General features: G+C 35.7%; 1 long non-coding RNA gene across 1 annotated transcript; it reads left to right on the forward strand.

The window, feature by feature from the left end:
- Nucleotides 1–340: 340 nt before the first annotated feature.
- Nucleotides 341–14,901, forward strand: LOC129011763 (uncharacterized). Its single transcript, XR_008493430.2, has 3 exons — nucleotides 341–603; nucleotides 10,486–10,587; nucleotides 12,353–14,901. It is a non-coding gene; the product is annotated as an uncharacterized LOC129011763 (long non-coding RNA).
- The last annotated feature ends 256 nt before the right edge of the window (nucleotides 14,902–15,157 follow it).

A 15,157-nucleotide genomic window follows, 5' to 3' on the forward strand; every position in this document is an offset into this window, starting at 1 on the left:
GACCCAAAGAGTGAGCAGCAGCAAGATTTATTGTGAAGAGTGAAAGAACAAAGCTTTCACAGCATGGAAGAGGATGCAAGCGGATTGCACTGCTGGCTGGGGTGGCCAGCTTTTATTCCCTTATTTGGCCCTGCCCACGTCCGGCTGATTGGTCCATTTTACAGAGTGCTGATTGGTGTGTTTTTACAGAGCACTGATTGGTGCGTTTACAAACCTTTAGCTAGACACAGAGTACTGATTGGTGCGTTTACAAACCTTTAGCTAGACACAGAGTGCTGATTGGTGCTTTTTTACAGAATGCTGATTGTTGCGTTTACAAACATTTAGCTAGACACAGACCACTGATTGTTTTGTTCACAATCCTTTAGCAAGACAGAAAAGTTCTCCAAGTCCCCACCTGACACAGAAGCCCAACTGGCTTCACCTCTCACTAACAAGGGCTCATCACTTTTTGTACTATGGCTTATTGTTTTTCTTTTTTTTGCAACAACAATTTTAATGGACTAAACAATCAAATCTATCACTTTTAAATGCTTAGTTAGCCTTCCTGTTTCTGGAATTAGGGTAGAACAACCGTTTTTTTGTGATTGCTACATCATAACTGTAAGTGAATCTCATGGTGTCTGACTTTTCAACAAATTGTTACTGCATGATTTTTGTTTTTTGAGCTATAGCAAATAATATTTATGTGTACCATCTAAAATAGTGTCTTGAGGAACAAATTAATTATAACTTAAAACTAGAATCTAAGAAAAATTTTTCTGTCTTATGGCTAAAGTTCACCACAACACAGTAAAGTTTAGGGGGAAAAATGTTTTAATATGTGAAGTCTTTCTTTTCATGTTCTACAAGAATATGAAATATGGATATTGATTAGAAAATGTATAGGTTCACTGTAGAAAAGATTTCTTAAATTCATGTTTTTGTAGTCTTCTAAATTTAGAAATCTGATTGTATTGCACACAAGCTTTTTCTTCTTTTTGTATATATATTTAATTTTTAAAGTACAATATAAAATTAGCAATAAAGAATTAAGGAACAATAAGATGAAATTAGGAAATACAGCAAAACCAGAATGGTGAGTTAATTTCTAGTGCTTGTGCAATTATAATAGTATTTATTGCAACTAGAAGCAGAAAAACAATGTTTGAGTACCTATATAATAACATAAGAATGATAATTTAAGCTTTCTTATTTAGTAAGGGATATTTGGAGTCCATCTATCTGTATGAGTCTCTAAAAAGGGGCTTTTGTAATAAATTCAGTCAACACCAATATTGGGCTTTATTGACATATAGTACAGGGAGCATCATTTCAGTTATAGGGCTCTGAGCAGATGCTGGTCAACAGAAGCAGTAATCATAACTGCATCCTTTCCTTCACACCTAGACAGTAGCATGACTACCAGTGATATTTTCTGGCTATGTCCCAACCAATCTCATCTTGAATTGTAACTCCCACAATTCGCACATGTTATGGGAGGAACCCAGTGGGAGGTAATTGAATCATGGGAGTGGGTCTTTCTCATGCTGTTCCCATGATAGTGAATAAGTTTCATGAGATCTGATGGTTTTATATGGAGGAGGTCCCCTGCACAAGCTCTTTCTTTACCTGCCACCATCCATGTAAGACATGACTTGCTCCTCCTGGCCTTCCACCATGATTGTGAGGTCTCCCCAGCCACGTGGAGCACATAAGTCCATTAAACCTCTTTTTCTTGCCACTCTTGGGTATGCCTTTATTATCAGCATGAAAACAGACTAATACAGTAAATTGGTACCGGTAGAGTGGGGCACTGCTTAAAAAATACCCCAAAATGTGGAAGTGATTTTGGAACTGGGTAGAGGCAGGGGTTGGAACAGTTTAGGGAGCTTAGAAGAAGACAGGAAAATGTGAGAAAGTTTGGAACCTCCTACAGACTTTTTGAATGGCTTTGCCCAATATGCTGACAGTGATATGGACAATAAAATTCAGGTAGAGGTGGTCTCACATGGAGATGAGGAACTTGTTGGGAACTAGATAAATGTGACTCTTGTTATGTTTTAGCAAAGAGACTGGCAATGTTTTGCCCCTGCCCTACAGGTTTAGGGAAATTTGAACTTGAGAGAGATTATTTAGGGTATCTGTTGGAAGAAATTTCTAAGCAGCAAAGCGTTCAAGAGGTGACTTGGGTGCTGTTAAAGACATTCAGTTTTATAAGGGAAGAAGAGCATAAAAGTTCAGAAAATTTGCAGCCTGACAACATGATAGAATAGAAAATCCCATTTTCTGAGAAGAAATTCAAGCCAGCTGTAGAAATTTGCATAAGTAATCAGGAGCTGAATGTTAATACCGTAGACAATGGGGAAAATGTCTCCCCGGCATATCAGAAGTCTGCATTGCAGCCCCTCCCATCACAGGCCCAAAGGTCTAGGAAGAAAGAATGGTTTCATGGGCAAGGACCAGGGTCCCAGTACTGTGTACAGCCTAGGGACTCGGTGTCCTACATCTCATGCCCTCCAGCCATGGCTAAAAGGGGCCAACATAGAGCTCAAGCCATTGGCTTAAGAGGGTGCAAGCCCCAAGTCTTGGCAGCTTCCAAGTGGTGTTGAGCCTATGGGTGCGCAGAAGTCAACAACTGGGATTTGGAAACCTCCACCTAGATTTCAGAGGATGTATGGAAATGCCTGAATTCCCAGGCAGAAGTTTGCTGCTGGGGTGGGGACCTTATGGAGAACCTCTGCTAGGGCAGTGCAGAAACAAAATGTGGGGTTGGAGCCCCCACACAGAGTCCCTAATGGGGCACTGCCTAGTGGAGCTGTGAGAAGAAGGCCACCGTCCTCCAGACCCCAGAATTGTAGATCCACTCACAGCTTGCACCATGCACCTGGAAAAGTCACAGACACTCAACACCAGCCTGTGAAAGCAGCCAGAAGGGAGGCTGTACCCTGCAAAGCCATAGGGGTGGAGCTGCCCAAGACCATGGGAACCCACCTCTTGTATCAGAGTGACCTGGATGTGAGACATGGAGTTAAAGGAGATCAGTTTGGAGCTTTAAGATTTGACTGCACCACTGGATTTCAGGCTTGCATGAGACATGTAGCCCCTTTGCTCTGGCCAGTTTCTCTTATTTTGAATGGCTGTATTTACCCATGTCTGTACCCCCATTGTATCTAGGAAGCAACTAACTTGCTTTTGATTTTACAGGCTCGTAGGCAGAAGGGACCTGCCTTGTCTCTGATGAGACTTTGGACTGTGGACTTTTGAGTTGATGCAAAATGAGTTAAGACTTTGGGGGACTGTTGGGAAGGCATGATTGGTTTTGAAAAATGAGGACATGATATTTGGGAGGGGCCAGGGGAGGAATGATATAGTTTGGCTGTGTCCCCACCCATAGCTCATTTTGAATTGTAATTCCCACAATTCCCATGTGTTGTAGGAGGAACCCAGTCAGAGGTAACTTAATCATGGGGGTGTGTCCTTCTTGTGCTGCTCCCCTGATAGTGAATAAGTCTCATGAGGTCTGATTGTTTTATAAAGAGGAGTTCCCCTGCACGAGCTCTCTCTTTTCCTGCTGCCATACATGTAACGTGTGACTTGCTCTTCCTTGCCTTCCACCACGATTGTGAGGCCTCCCCAGCCACATGGAACTGTAAGCCCATTAAACCTCGTTTTCTTCCCAATCTCACCTATGGCTTTATCAGCAGCATGAAAATGGACTAATACAAACCATCGAAGAGAGGAAATGTAACACTGAGGTTTCAACTCAATTGCTGAAGCCCTAGGAGAAAATAATATTTACCAAGGAGACATAGTAGAACAGTGACAAAAGAGTAAATCAAATTCCCTAACCCAACTGCCCAAAGAATCATATGAAAAAAAAAAATAGCAAAAACAAACTATAAGATACCAACATAGCAAAATAAATAAAAATAAAATAGATCTAATTACTTATGGAACAATAACTTACTTTCATATTAAAGGATGCAAATGCACTTACAAAAGGAACTCAAAGCACTTTAAAAATGAAGCATTTGATTAATTTGAATCATATATATAAACATTATTTGAATGATAATATCTGGATATTAGAGCAGACTTCCAAGTCAGCTTGTTTTCCTTATGCCCAATGAAGTTGCTCCTCTGTTGCATTTTTTTAAAAATAAGACAAAGAATTTCCTTGTAAAAGAAAAAAGCAATAACCCCGTCCTTGGGTGTTCCTATAAGGCTTATGAACTGCGACTCCCTGATTGTTGCATTTTGCCTTATAGTGTCTCTGTGTGCAGATGAAGGATGGATGTTATCTTCCTGCTGTAATAGTTGATTTTATTCATGGGAAACTTTTGGCCTAGAGAAGTTTAACAATTCACAGTTTTTGCAGGGTGCAGCTGGGACCTTCTTCCAAGTCTCTCTACTTCATAGATTCAGCTGTTCATAGCACAGAATATAGCTGTCTTCGATAGATTTTTAAAAAGAGACAGGAATATTATAAATTTGCCAAGAGTGATAAATATCTACTTTAAAAGTACTAATTTCTAAATGCAGTAAAATAAAAAAGCATTAATAAATTAAATTTAATTTGATGCTTAAAGGTTTTAGCATTTGATTCTACATACAGGTAATGCTTCCTCCTTGTAAGCTTCAGCATTGTATTTTTACATATACAAATTACTCCTCAATCATCCTCTCTACATGGCAATAGCACTGAGATGATTCCAGCTATATGAGTGGTCATTTTCGAAGCCCATCACTTAGAATGTGCAAGACCCAAGAACACGTCCTTTCTGAATTTGTGCATGCCTTTGCTATTGCGCAGAATGACCTTCTAAACTGTTTTCTCTGCAAGACCTAATTATAAAATATTAATTTTTCGAATGAATGTGAAATGTTTCTGAATTCTTCCAGGCTTTTTTCCACACCTCTATTTTCCAGTGATTTCTTCATCTATGTGTTACAGGCTTAATCATATTATACTGTAGTATTTATTTTATGTGTATTTAAGTAATTAGGCTTAGAACCCCCAGATTAAACTGGTTCATTAGCTAAAAAATCAGCAAAATATTTGATGCATAGTCATTTATTATTTTAGATTATTAAACAAATGAGAAATGAATAGCCATGTAAAGTGAAGTATCTGGATATCATGGGAACATTTAATGAGAACATTTAATACTTCTTTAGAGTACCATAAAAGATAAAAGATCATTTTAGCTGTGCAATAATTACAGTATTATTACAATTAACAAGAATTCCTGATAAAGGAGAGTTTCAAAAGGATTGCCCACGATTTCACAGTTGGTAACCAGTGGTGCCAGAATACAAACCTATTGTAACACTAATTCTTTATGACTTCACTATCGTCCAATACTGAATTCCATTTAGGGCAGTAGACACTGAACTTTCCATGATGTATAGTCTGTATTTTCAACTCTTTAGCTCTAGACCACCAGCACTGAGAGTGAGTTCTATTAATTCTTTCTCTTGAAAATAATCAATGTTCTCTGTTTGTAATACAGATATGGTGAGATTATTTCTACAGAGTCTTTAGAAATAAACCTTCTCAGCTATAAAATAGCAACTTAATGTAATATAGTGGAGAATATAATTGAATAATAAATAATGCTGCTATTTTTTGTCATTGGAATGATATAAACCATTAACAGATAAAGAAGAAAGGAATACATAATGTATCCCAGCAAAGTCATGAAATATAAAGGAAGTTTCACTTTTCACAATATGAAAAAATTTAATTTTAAAACCATCAAACATTAACAAGCAAAATATTAGCAAAAAAAGGATGACTACTATATCTGTATTTTTAAGTTTATTAGACTTTTTGAATGTTAATTACCAATATATTTATTGAATCTGATTTTGGCTGATTTGTAATACTTGGATATTTAAAAGGTAAAATGAGAATATTTAATAGAGACACTAACAAATGGAAGCATTAATTTGCTCAAAATTAGTAAAATGTGATAATGAGAACATTTAATAATTCTTTAGAGTACCATAAAATAAAAGATAAAAGATTATTTTAGCTATGCAATAATTACAGTATTATTACAATTAACAAAGATTCATGATAAAGGAGAGTTTCAAAAGGATTGCCCACGATTTCACAGTTGGTAACCAGTGGTGCCAGAATACAAACCTTTTTAATTCAGTGCCCATATCACAGTTATATTGAGCAGTGGCACATTTTTTTAAGAACAGACAGAATGTGCATATGAGTTCTAGGGTCATTTTTGAAATATATCCATTATTAAATAATAGAGAGATATCAAACTCATGTCTTCTGTGTCGTAAGTCAGTTTACTACATACATGTGAACTGATGATGTAGAAAGCAATAATACTAAAATGCCAAACATCACGTCAACTGTCCAGTCCATCCGATGCTCTTGGTCCTAGTACTATCTAGAGAATTTTAAAAGAAAAAGATTACTTCCATTGCTTCTTATATTCACTCATGTATTTATTATTTTTTAAATTCACTTATTCATATTTTTTCATCAAATGCTGAATACACCTGTTAATATGAACTTGATATGTATTTGATATCTATATCAGTAATAAGTTCATAACTGTAGGTAATGCTTATATTAATTAAGACATGAAAAATCTCTTTGAAACTTACACAATTTTATATTAATATTAGGTAATGTAAATGATGAGAAATGAGAAATGAGAGATAGCTTATACCCAGAGACACAAATAAATTGCTCATGAAGGAGAAGAAAAACTCTAGCAGAATTACACAATTTGGGGACAACAAGGAGCACCAAGTAATGAGTGGAAGGAGTGTGTGATCATTGGGTAATGAAGTAAAAAATTTAATTTTACTAAAGCAAACAATGTTTCTACATGAGAATAGTAGAACATAAGACTTCATAAATCTTTAAACACACACATACACATACAGATCTTGCTATTACTAATAGTTGCAAACCCTTCATAATCTTAATTGTAAGTACTGGGCTCCCTGAGAGCTCTCTCGCAACTATAACTCTTCATGGACCTCAAACTTACTAGGATCTTCCATTTTTCTATTCTCCTCATTCTAACGTTTCTCTTCTACTCAGCTTTAATTGATGGGTCAGTGATCACAACAACTCAGCTGCATTAACCTTTGCCCTGCCCACTTTGTCGATTCCTTTGGTATTAACAATCCTTGTTAAATCTTCACTACTTCATACTCCATACCCTGTACTCTTACATATGAACTTAATGTGGCTGAAACAGGTCCTGGGGTTTGGCACCAAACTATCCAATAAACTAAGAGAAATTTTGCATTTTGTGGTGTCCAACCTCAGAATGTTTCAACAGTTAATTTTTTCAGTACCCATTAGAAACCTAATAGTCTTCAGGTTTATAAAAGAGGTCTTACATAAACATATAATAACTATTGTGGCAGTGAGATTCCACAGCCTGTAGTTATACTTAGAAAGTTGTTTCCACTCAGAAATATTTGCTTAATGTTGATCATGTTAATCGTAAAATTTTTAATGTCAAGAGCAATATAAAACATGTCAAATGACAAACACTGGAGAACACACATATTTAACTAACAAATTATTCACATCATCTATTAGAGCATATTTGTTAATATTTTTAGATCTTTTATTAACAATCTATCAACCTGCTTTCTTTGGATATTTCCCAAATTACAATTAGCCTGATAATTTCTCAAAAATTAAGGAAAAATAAAATCTGTTTTTGGATTTATTTTAAAGAGAACATTGTGCATGACAACTATTTTTTGAATGCAAATTTTAATAAGATATTACTTAAATGTACAAATGTTTTTAATATTGCTAAGCAATTGGCTGTCTTTTTGAGAAGTTTTTTCTGCTACAGATCATATAGGCACAGCAGATATCTCAGAAGCTATATATGTATATATAGTATACATATGTGTATATATATATAGACCTATATATATACACAGCTATCTATATGTGTATATATAGAGACAAATAGCTGTATATACACATGTACAGCTCTCTGTCTATATGCTATCTAGATACTATCAAGAGAGTATGTGTGTGTGTATATATATATACATATGTATATATATACAGCTCTCTGTCTCTCTATCTACATAGACTCTCTCTCTCTAGAGTCTTAGTCAAGATGCACTTGTGAGTTGAAAAGTTCAGGATAAGGCCTAGAGCATTTAGTGACATAATGGTGAAAATACCACTTCATTAGCTTAGAAGGCACATTCACCTGTTTTTTTTTTTTATGAGTTAATGCCAAATCAATTACATCCAAAGACAATATAACTTTAAAAACAATTATTTGTAATAGTTCTACTTTTATTTTAAAAAGTGGATTAAAAGCTACCAATATATAGCATTACTGTACCCATATAAAGATCAGATCTCTTTTTTAACATTTTATAGATGTGAATTTAAATGATGTATTGTTTTAATATGTAAATGGAGAATTACATATATGTGTATTATTTCTGTTTTTACTGTTGACATTTTTACTAGTGCTTAATCTTCAAAATAAGAAAGCAATAAGGAATTTTATGGAAATATCTTAAATATTATTTAACATTATGTAATTCATATGGCAATTATAAAACTATGAAACATACAATAATGCAATAATGCTGAGTGTCTGATTCTGTATTACTGCATCACTGCTAAGATGCAGAGTATAAAAGTTTAGATTGCAATGATATACACCACAGTGTGTCCATGCCAAACAGATTTAATGTATACAACAAGTTCTTCAGCGAAAGTTGTGTGATATTGAAGGATGTTCATAATCATGAAAAACATTTCCATTAACCATATCATCATTGAAACTTTAAAACCTTGAAGCTTACTGGATTTTTTTTACCTTTGTATGTCATATTTCTACTAAAAGCTTGGAAAATATGTTTTTATTTAATAATAATGAAATATAAATCCTGGAGAAAGTCATCTATATTGATGCTCATCTAAGTTAGCATTGACTCCTTTTCCTTTTGCCTAACTAAAAAAATATAGAAATAATGGATAAAAAATATATTTAAGGTGATCTTTAGATACTACAGTGGTGATGTGTCATTATATATTTGGCAAAACCCATAGAATGTACAGCACCAAGATTGAACCCTAATGTAAACTAAGGACTTTGGGTGGTGATGTACCAGTGTGGGTTCATTGGTTGTAACAAATGCACCATTGTGGTGCAAGAGGTCAACAGTGGGGGAGGCTGTGTGCGTTTGAGGTTAGGAACTTACGATTACTTCATTTTCCGTTTAATTTTTGTATAAACTTAAAACTTCTGTAAAAAATAAAGTTGATTAAATTTTAAAAACTATAAAATCAATAGCAAAATTATACCCATATTCAAAAACAAATGTGGACCTCAAAGTCAGATTGGTAAACAGAATTGATGCCACTATTGACTAGTGTGTATCCTAATCTGGGAAATGCGGTCTCACACTGTCCAAAGTAGGGATCTGAAACAAAGATCCTTTTATAAAGCCTAAAATCTGGAGGAGTTTCAGTACCTAAGAAAGCTCTAGAATCAGCACAAGGAGCCACAAGGATGCTTACTTTCTGCCCATGGTCATGATTACGGGAGAATAAAAATACAGCATCAACAGCTAACTACAAAAAATCAAAACTCAAGACCTGTTTTATCTCTGTTCAGTGATTCCACTGTGTATTCCTCTGTAATCTTAAACCAAGAAATCAACATGAAAACTGGTTCAGAAACAGAGAAATCCTTTTTGAGCGCTGACAAAAAAATGATATTCTCTTAAGATGCTTTTGCAATATAGGGCAAATGGTACACAGAACTCCTTAGGGCAAAAAGCAACTTGCAATGAAAGAAAGATACCTGTGAGGTTTAATTACAACATGTAACAGAATATTTTGTATTCCCACCAATGTGGGTGATAGAAGAATCAGAATGATAATATAAAATAAATAAAATTAAGATAAAAAAGAAGACATGAAAATAATAATTTTAGAAAGCTTGCCGCATTCACCAAAAGGAATGCCATCATCCAATCAACAACAGAATTTGAGGAATTACCTCTGCATTACATGGTACTTGATGCTGTAAGAGGTATACAATTTTAGATGTATTCATTTAATGTTTTATTAAAATAGTATATGATCAAGACTTTTCACAAACACGAAGTGAGAAGATTGAATTACCAACATAAACTTCCAGTATAAAAGCTGTATTGCCTAAAGTATTTGATGAAGCACACCATTCAGAAGTTCTTAGCTCACGAGAAGATTTCCATACTTCAGAAGTCCAGTGATTACAGTGTGTTCTTATGAAAGTTTACCTTTCTTTTTTAAAAATCAGATTTGATTATGTCGATAACGTTGGTTTGCTTTTCTTTTATTGTGGCAGTAATACTATTGCAAATATTTAAACACGCATAGCATCTGCAAAATCCACATTAGGTTGTCCATAGAATTGAACCCCTGCTCTTTAACAGTTTTATAGGAATAGAAAGCTAAATACTTTCTTGTTTTTAATATAGATGATGAAAATTTTTTGGATAGCATTGAAGAGTTCAAAAGGTCGTATGAAGTGTTTTGCCTGAAGCTTCAGTGAAGTAAAATTGGTTTCTTCTGAGAATAAGGTACAAATATATTTGTATGATATGATTTTTACAAATCATTGTCTCATAATATTTTATTTTATTTTTACAACAGAGATATGTGGGGGTTGATTCCATGGTTTGACTTAGATTTTAAAATAATGACTATTATTGTAAATAAATGCTGAATTCTAAGGGGACAAAGAAGAAACCAAAAAATCCATTAAAAACTTCAACGGAGTTAATGAAATATTATCTCTGCAAATAGGGTAAGCAGAGGAGACCAAAAGTTGGTAGTTTAAGAGAAATGTTGGGGTTATATTTTTTAACTATTAGGATACATTATATTGGCAGATAGGGCAATGAAATACCCAAAGATTACTTCCAGGTTGCTACCTTAAACAACTCATTGCCTAGTTCACTTCTCCATGTTCTCTTTCTGCACCAACACTATACAACTCTTTGATTCACCAAAAGGGACATGTTATTCCACACAGTGAAGGGTCTGTGAGAGACCGAGTCAGCATGAAGAGGAGTGTTCAGGGACCTGTGTGGGACATCATGCCTTGGCTTTCTCCCTATAACCCCATGTAGAGATTTACTATTAAATATTAGAGAAAATGGGTGCATAAATCTACATTTCATTCGATTAGAGAAAGTGTATGTCAAGGAAGAAGACCCATTCCCTATTTACCTTCACAGAGGAAGTAAAATAAGAGAGAATTTTATAGAGATATAAATATAGAAAGACATAGAGAACTCAGAAAGTAATACATTTAACAAGATGTATATGCAAAGCTGATTAAAATATTGATAAACCAGAGATAGATTATTCATTTTAAAACTGACAGTTAGAGTTCTTTAGTAGCTTGATTCGATTGCATTTGAAATATAATTCTGTTTTAAATAATTAATTGAGACTAATATTCAGAAGCTTATTTTGTATGTACTGCAAGCAATGTTAGTGAGAGCTCATGAAAACTCAGAGCTATATTCCTTGTTTAATTTGTTTGCTGATGGAAATACCATGCCTTGGATTAAGTTTCAAATTACTATAAAAGCTAAGTTTTCAAGTGAATGTAAAGAATGTGAAAATTGGTAGTTCCACACAGCTCTGACTCTCATGTCCTTCTATGAGTGAAAGAACGAGAAGCAGATTCTCCCTATTTGATTATCTATGCATTTATCATCTGTCTTGTCTGCATTTTTCCTCTGAGCACCCTACAGAGGACTGTACAGATAAAAGGTTTTCCATTATATGTAATTTGAAGTAGAACAAATGATATGCAATCATATGCAACGTGAGAAAAATTATGACCATCTCCTCTCCACAGAGACTCACATTTGGCCTCAATTTACTCCCAGAAAGCCTGGGACAGACATCCTTGGTAGTATTCCGAGGGTCAGCAGGGTGGAGAAAGGGAACTTTCCTACTACGTCAATAGGAACGTGTCAGTCCTCTGCTGGCTTGCATATGTTTTATCCCCACACACTATAGATTTAAGTGGAAAGGGAGACAAAGCACCAGCAAAGCACACAAAGTCTCTGGTCATTTTCCCGTTGTATTGTCTCCCTGCTTTACACCTGAATTTCTAGACATTTTCTGATTTCTATTTACACAGAAATACAAGTGGATATAAAATATTAGCCATTCCCAGGAAGCCAGATGTTTTAGAAAAGTTGGGTCTATAAGGAAGAAAGACACACTCAAGTTATAAGACAAACATGGTGGTGCATTTAGTGTGAAGAGACAGCTTCATCTATGACCTGGCTCTTGAGAAACTTCCTTTTTCTTTTTGCTTTTCAGGGTGTTTAGGCCAGCATCCCTGGAACAAATATTATCTCTTCCTGCAATTCCATTGTCTGCCGGTGTTACCGGCAGAGCTACTTTGAGTGCTGGGCAGGAGCTGAAGCCGCGATGGGCAGGGGGTTCATTCAAGGGAGTGGCTGGGAGGGGAGATTTTGATGACCTCTGAGCCTGCAGCTCTGAGCTCTGAGTTGAAGCTCTGCTCTCCAAAGCAAGTGTGACTCAGAAGCACTTTGGGGTCATCTGTATTTGCCAGCCTCACCTCACTCTTATTCTCTCAGGATGTTTAGGAAGAAATGAAAATTATATGGCTTAGTCTCAACATAGCAAGAACTGTGGGGAAGATCATTAACTTTCTAACCTGATTTCTTCTTGTGACTTCAGAGGCTTCCTTAACCTCCAGTTAGAAATTTTTATCAGGCATATTCGATTATTATGTATCAAGCATCTGCCTTGTGCCATTCACTGTTTGAGGCAGTTAGAAACAGTGATGGGCATGTCAAATGAAACCCTGCTCTGACAGACCTAAAATCCTAATGAGTGATAATTAATATTTATCCTTTATCTTTTCACTTAGTGATTAATGTTCAAAAGAAAAGCACTCATATCAGAATGAGGTACCTATTCTTCAAAAATTATGATAGATTCTCTTTGTATTTTTAAAATATTTTGGTGGTATATAATAGAGTCAGTTTCTTCAACAGAGCTACAAGCTTGATCCCCTTGTTGAAAAATACATATTACAAGGGCAACATTAGAAACCCCCATGATCCAATCACCTCCCACTAGGTCCCTCCCCCAAAGTTAGGGATTACAACTCAGCATGAGATTTGGGTGGGACACGGAGCCAAACCATATCAGTGGTTAACTCAGCTCTCGTGCGCTATATCCTTTCCTTCCTGGGATCCCATTAAAAACATTAAATGAAGAAACATAACAGCCAAAGGAAAGGTGGAAGGACCCTTCCATGGAAAAAAAAATGGAACAAATAGCTTGCAGGAAAATGAGAAGGAAAACCTGTTAAAGGATGACACCCATCTGGAAGAGGATGCCCAGAGTGTAAAGAAGGAGATGGGGAGAGGCAGCAGGGCTCCAGAGGGCTACCAGGCTGTGGGTTCACAGGTCGGAGGAGCAAAAAAGTGCGTCCATCGCAGCAAGAAGGGGGACTACTGTGAGTGGAGAGCTTGCTCATGCAGAGGGAGACATTCACTCCTCTTACTGTCCCCTATCCCTGCTGTCCCAAGGAGAGAGCACCCCAGTTATGTGATCATGTGTACTACTTTTTAAATGTCAGTACTGGTTTGATTTTTAACTAAGTAAAAATGGAAAATTAAACCAAAAATACAGGGTATCTGTCAGCTTCCCAGAATATATCTTTGGGGTCTTGTGTAAAGAAATTGAGATGTAATCTGCTTTTCTGAGAATACTACATTTTAATTGTTAATTATGATTTAATTAAATTAAAATTTAATTTAATTTTAATAGTTGCTCATGAAGTGAGGAAGAATTTTTGTTATTCTTTTTTTTTGTTTTTTGCGACATTGTGTCACTCTTTTTGCCCAGGCTGGAGTGCAATGGCGTAATCTCTGCTCACTGCAACCTCTGCCTCCCGGGCTCAAGCGATTCTCCTCCCTCAGCCTTCTGAGTAGGTGGAATTACAGGCACCTGCCACCACGCCTAATTTTTTGTATTTTTAGTAGAGACAAGGTTTCGCCATGTTGGCCAAGCTGGTCTCGAACTCCTGACCTCAGGTGATCCACCCACTTCAGCCTCCCAAAGTGCTGGGATTACAGGCATGAACCACCGCGCCCAGCCCTTTGTTATTCAATCTTAAGAGTGTCAGTTGCTGAACAACAAACTTTTAAAAATATTTTAGCTGTAAAAGTAACGCCTTTCACTAGTGAAAATTTACAAAGTAGAAAAAAATAAATATAAAACAAAAATTAGTCAGCCATAAGCACTTTATTCAAAAAATAACATTTTATTGATTATCTTTAGGGTTCTTTATTGTATTAAACTTCATATATTTTGAGTTCATAGTGCAAATTACATTTTTTAATGTAAGTTGATTCACATATTTTTGTATATTACTAAAATATTACTTTGTTTTTCTTGAGATGAGATCTCACTGTGTCCCCCAGGTTGAGTGCATTGGCATGACTTGGCTCACTGCAGCCTTAACCTCCCAGGCTAAAGTGATCCTCCCACTTTATTTTTGTATTTTTTGTAGAGATAGGGTCTCGCTATGTTACCCTGGCTGGTCTCAAATGCCTGGACTCAAAGGATCCTCCAACTTCGGCCTTCCAAAGTGCTGCAATTACAGGCATGAGCCACTGTACCTGGCCTAAATATTACTTTTATAGTTATCTGATAGTCTATGTTTGAATACATTATAATTTATTTAAGTATGCTACTGTTACTATACTTACAAAGTTGTTTCCAGGCTTACCTTTTCCAAGTTAAGCTATTGTAAGAATCTTTACACAATAATGGGTCTGACTTTAGTGTGAACTCTTAAAATGGATCATGTCATTTAAATAAATACTTCAAGCCCCTGTTCTATATTCCTAAATTCTTTCCCAGCAATATTACATCACTTATGTTTCTTCACTAAATAGAAGCTTTGCCTTCTCAGTGTAGCCCCACCAGCATTGAGCAATATCATTTAAAAAGGAAATCTCAATTAGAGAAATTTTAAAAAATATACATTGCAATACTTTTTTGGATTGCCAGTGAGATTAAACTTTAAAAACTTGAGTTTAACAAGGCTGTACTTGTCAGGAAAAGGGGTCTCAATCCCTCTTT

This window comes from Pongo pygmaeus, chromosome 14 (assembly GCF_028885625.2).
Source record: "Pongo pygmaeus isolate AG05252 chromosome 14, NHGRI_mPonPyg2-v2.0_pri, whole genome shotgun sequence".
Classification (NCBI taxonomy): domain Eukaryota; kingdom Metazoa; phylum Chordata; class Mammalia; order Primates; family Hominidae; genus Pongo; species Pongo pygmaeus.